Source organism: Triticum dicoccoides, unplaced genomic scaffold (genome assembly GCF_002162155.2).
Source record: "Triticum dicoccoides isolate Atlit2015 ecotype Zavitan unplaced genomic scaffold, WEW_v2.0 scaffold108654, whole genome shotgun sequence".
Lineage (NCBI taxonomy): Eukaryota > Viridiplantae > Streptophyta > Magnoliopsida > Poales > Poaceae > Triticum > Triticum dicoccoides.
This window is the reverse complement of record NW_021174870.1, coordinates 7,294-12,700: the sequence shown is the minus strand read 5'-3', so window position 1 is coordinate 12,700 and position 5,407 is coordinate 7,294.

Sequence of the window (5,407 nt, the reverse complement as noted above, 5' to 3'; positions counted from 1 at the left end):
CGCATTCGTGTTCATGTGCAAGAATTTTCTGGGGTGTTTTCCGCACTGGGGTCTTTTTAAGCATATCTTCATCATCCGTTCTCAGTCGATGAAGAAAGCAAACGCGAGTGATGAGAAAACACATGTCATTCAGATGTGTGGGGGTTTGGGTATCCAGAAGAGGTAGAGGAGCTCTTTCCCTTCCATGACTCTCCCCGAATTGGCCAGGGGCTGGCAGTCGACCTGGTTCTACCGCCAGGACCTTGCAACCCCAGGCCAGTCGACCGGACTCTCCCACTTCACTTTTGATCGTGTTCAGACTCCTTCTTCGTTAAAAGTAACTGCTGCTGAGAGCATGGAGACGAACATGCTAGTTGAGAGGGTGGTCCCACTAATCAACCAGGGCGTCACTTGCATGGATCTGCTGGAAGTATTTCTTAGTCGATGCATCTAGCCTCTCCAGGCTCGTGACCATCCTATGTGGATGTACTCTGGGGCTGACGACACTGCTCGGGTTCATCCAGAGGAAGTACCAGCTAAAACGGTGGCCCTATGGTTGAAGAGCATCACAAGCAACAAGGACAACCCCAGAGGATCCAGGAGAGTCGTGCCCTTCAGTGACGAGAATCAGCCAGACAAGGTGTGTCTTTTATCTCCGGCTGCTTTTGGGTACATATTCCGATTGCCTCTGAGTCCGACTGACTTTTACTCGACTTCTTGTCCTGTAGGTTTTTACTGAGATGTACTCCATGCCCAATGGAGAACAGTTCTGGAGCAAGGTCAAGAGGGTGGGGACAGCACGGAGGAGAGCGGTGATTGGGAAACCTCTGAAGAGGAAGACGAAGAGGAAAGCGACGAGTCGGATGATGAAGAAGCAGTCGACTCGCCGCCCCGCTCGGAATGTCGATCCAAGCAACACCATGACCCAGCGGGCGGGCACGGTAAGAACGTGGCCCCAAGTACCCAAACGCAGAAGCGGACTCGAACGTCGACTCCGGAGCCGACTGAGAAGGTGGCAAAGCAGCCCAAGGTCGTGCCCCAGAAGACTCGGAAGACTCTTCCGAGGATCAAGATGGACGTTCCAGTTGCCTTAGGGTGAGAATTTCATCTTTCTGCATCCCTTTCTTCCGATTGGTCTTTAGAGATCTTAAGTGTCACAACAAGCAAACATATTGAGGGAAGGTATATTTCTTTGGATTTTCTACCTAGTATTAATATGGTTGCTAGTCCCCTGACTAAGCTTCTTACTCAGGAGGTATTTGGTAAGCTTGTTAATACTATGGGCTTACGGATATCTGAATGATCGTTTTGGACAAGTGGGAGATGTTGGAATTATGTGTCCTGCAACTATATTCAATTACTAGGAATTACTAATATTCGGAATACCTCATTATGGAATTATACATGTATTTATGCATGGAATTACTTTACATGATTATGATGGAATTATCACTTGTTGGAACGTACTTAAGTTATATGCTTAAGGAAGCTGGTCGATTATCAGTGGAATACAATATGCTTTATATATTGGAAAGACTACCCAGGTACAGTGATAATCGGAAGGAGCTAGATCATATAGTTAGATTACAGCCCTAATGTTGATCTACATAATTAGAGGAATTTATACTCTGTTATGGCGTGTTGCTCACAAGCGCATGCTCCGGGGACACAACGGGTAGAATCCGTTAGCAGACAAATTTGATCGTGGTTGGTAATTTGGTCTGGAGTCTATCCCGGAAAACTAGTTGAAAAGACTAGGAATCTTATCTGTATAAGAGATGGACTCTTTGAAAGACAGTATAAGAAGGTCCCTACCCCCTAGCCTCAGATATGCGAATTGTGAGCGGCACCACGGATAAGCGCAGAGGAATTAGGGGGTAGACCGCAAAACCCTAAATTTCATAACAAGGATGGCTAAAGGTAAGCGTTGATGGAGCAACGTTAAAGCTGGACGGTTCGGGAAGCGGTGGAGCGGTCGTGCGTGACCATCATAGCATGTTTGTGGGAGGCTCTTGTCATTTTTTTCCTAAGGTTGTTGACCCGGAACATGCAGAGCTGTTGGCGTGCAGGAGAGGGATCCAGCTGGCCATCGTGGTGGGTGCCCGGAAGATCCCGGTATGGCCCCCCACTACTAGGGAAAAGGCTAGCAGCAGCGCGGGTTTTAGATGTATCAGTAGCGTGGGGATAGGCGCTACAGCTAACATATAGCAGTAGCGCGTGCTCACCGGCGCTACTACTACACAAGTATAGCAGCAGCGCTGTTTGCGGAAGCTCGCTACTGCTAGTAGCTCTAGCGCGTTTTACCTTGACGCGCTACTGCTATCGCGACGCTGCTGCTAACTTTTGTACACTCGCTACTGCTAATTTAAGTAGGTTTTTTTGTTATTTTTTTGGCATATTTGTTTTGTATTTGAACAGGCTTTATAGAAGAATCTTTTGCACATAGAAATGTCATCATGATACACATACAAATGTCTGCGATACCACAAATGTAATCATAGCATGTACATACAAATAGTCTGATCATAATCATCATCCAACACAAAGTGATATCTTGTCATCATCTCGGAAATAGCGATACATGCAAGTCTGGAATACTTGCAACTACAACAACGTCATCCATCTAAACAAAGGTATACGCAAGAAGTGCTATCACTATGAGTGAGAGCGGAACTATGCAGTACATGAGGTGGCGGTTACGAGTCCTCTCTCGCGCTAGCGTGAACCTCAAGTAACTAGCTTCTCCTTCTTGTCTGCTTTTGAAGCCTTTATGGCTGGCGCCCATGAACCCATTCACTTGCGCCTGACACTCATGCCACTCGTTGTACACCCCCGGAACCTTCCCTTTGTACACGACATAGAAATTCCATCTCGCCATCAAGAAACTAGGTACCTGTTAGAGATGCATGTTCATGAAGAGGATGTACAATCATATATATGCAACAAAATATACTAGAGCAACACCGAAAAAGAAAGGGTTAGCAACTAGATGCAACATACAGTACGCAAATTAATTAACTAGAGGTACGCAGGTCATCCTACGCAAACTAACAAAGTAGCGTTACGCAAGTTCGGCATGGACCGTGGACATCACAAAGTTTCATCGCTACAAGAAGTATACAAGTTCAACCGACACATATCATCATCATCGGCATCATAAATCACTAGAAGTTCCATCCTTCCATATCATCGAGGACGAACCCTAGCTTCTTGAACGGCGTGAGGTCTAGACGTTGCATGCCTATGCGAGTTTGGACGTCAGCTCGCGATATAGGGCTGTGGTGGAACATCCCCTTCTCATCGACGACTTCTTTCATGATGATCGTCGCAATGTCGCTTTGGATGCGAAAGAAGTCATCTCTAAGTTTATAATCCACTTCTCCATGAGATTCTAGCCACTTATGGATACGATCATCATTTCTGCTGTTAATGCGAAGCTTTTGGTGATCCGTGTTGAACTCAATCATGAGATGGAGGATGTAGAATCCATCTTTCTTGCTTGGTTTTGGGACATGGATGCAGGAGAAGTTAGTTTTATGAGCGAAACCCATCTTCTTGTTCCTTTGTTTCTTGATCTGCACGTGGCCACCTTTAAAGCTGAAGCCTTGGAGACCATCATCTAGAATATTCATTATGTGGGTGTAGCCTTTTTTCTCGTAGTCTCTGGAAGGGTCAAAATACACGGCGTGGGAGACTTGCGGGTAAAGAACGATAAGGACGGCGCGCCCGTTGCTGCGGGGAAAAGACACCTCGAATTATTCCCCATATGAGAGAGAAGGAATGATTGAAATGTATGAAAGGGTTGTCCGGAACTGACTTACTTTGGATGATAAGGCACGAGGACAATTTCCCGGTCCTTATTCTGTACCATGAAGTTTTGGAGGTACTCCCTAGCAGTTTCACGCTCAAAGTCGCCGAGACTCAAGAAAGACTCGTGCATGTAGTACGGATCCGCCACACAGATTTGCGAGACTTCTTCACTCTTCATTTCGGAGCTCGTATGTAGCGCAAAAAGGCGGACGATAGTAAAATCTAGCCGCCTTGTTAGAAACATCTCAAAGATATGGTCAAACCGCAGGAACAACACCTCCGTGGGCCGTGTGTCGATGTAGCACTTCCCCTCAGGCACACGAGCCGCGTATGTCGGATATCCTGGATCCTTTGAGGCTAGTAGGCTTTTCTCAGTCGACAGCACATGGTCGTGCAGTCTCCTGAGATCCCCTGATAGTGCCTCCAGCGGTTTCGGCGGTAGCATCAGCTCGCCCGTGAGATGGAACATGACCGCACTTTTCACGGGTACACGCTCTTCAGAATGCATCCTCTGGCTGCTATGTGCTCTGGCTTGTTTGGAGACAGTTACCTTCCCCGATCTCTTCCTCTCCTTTTTCTTGGGCACACCTTCCAGACCCTTCCTTAACCCCTGCCCCAGTGTTTCCGGGCTAAGTACTGTACGACCCTCGCGCCCGGCTAGTTGAGCCTGTGTTGAGGCGGCATCTTCAGGAGTGTCCTGTGAGGATTTCATGAAGAGAGATGTTTTGCAATCCATGGTACGACCCTGCCCGGGCATATCATCCATATCCTCATTAGCAAGCTGATAGCCCGATTTGTCATATGGTTGGCTCATCATATCTATGCACAGTCATACGCGTTTGTATTGAGGTAATCCATAGGGTCGACCTCCGTCTCATCATCCATTCTCTCTTCTACAGGAGAAATTACATCAGCCAGTACTATTGCACCCCCTTCATCATGTCGTCCGCCGCTCTCACCCGGCACTACAGGAGCTGGTAATTGCATAGGCGGGGTGGTGGTCTTCGCACATGCTTGTTGATGTGTGGTAGTTATTGGTGTGCTCTTGTCCGGCTCTAGACGAATAAGATTCTTCGGCCATAGCAGCACCCAATTCTTGCAGCTTCCAATCCGCAGCGGGGTCTCGTCGTCCGCTCCCACATGCTGTACTGGAGGAGGCAAATCCTCGTGCCCCGATTTCACACTGGTCAAGCTAATCCTGAAGTGCCCAGCGGGGATCGGCTGGTTGTGGAACGTGCGTTGAGAGGGGTCCATTATCATCCCCTTTCCCACGTCCACCTTCTGGCCTTTGATCAAGTAGAGTATGGTGCACGGGGTTTCTTTCGCCTGCAAACACATATGTCTGTGGCGTAAAACAACTGAAAGGCAACAAAAATGGAATATTATATATATATATATATATATATATAGGGTGGGTCTATTATGATAACACCCTTAAGACCTTATTCTGCACCTCAAATGCTTATTCTGATAACACCCCCCGCAGAGAGCCTACCCCGAGTCGACCAACCGACCCGCCCCACCCCTCTAAGAAATCCTATCCCAAATCCTATCCCTCGTGCCCATCGCCCGCTACCACCCCCACTCCATCCCACGACCAAACTACCTCCGCCCCCCC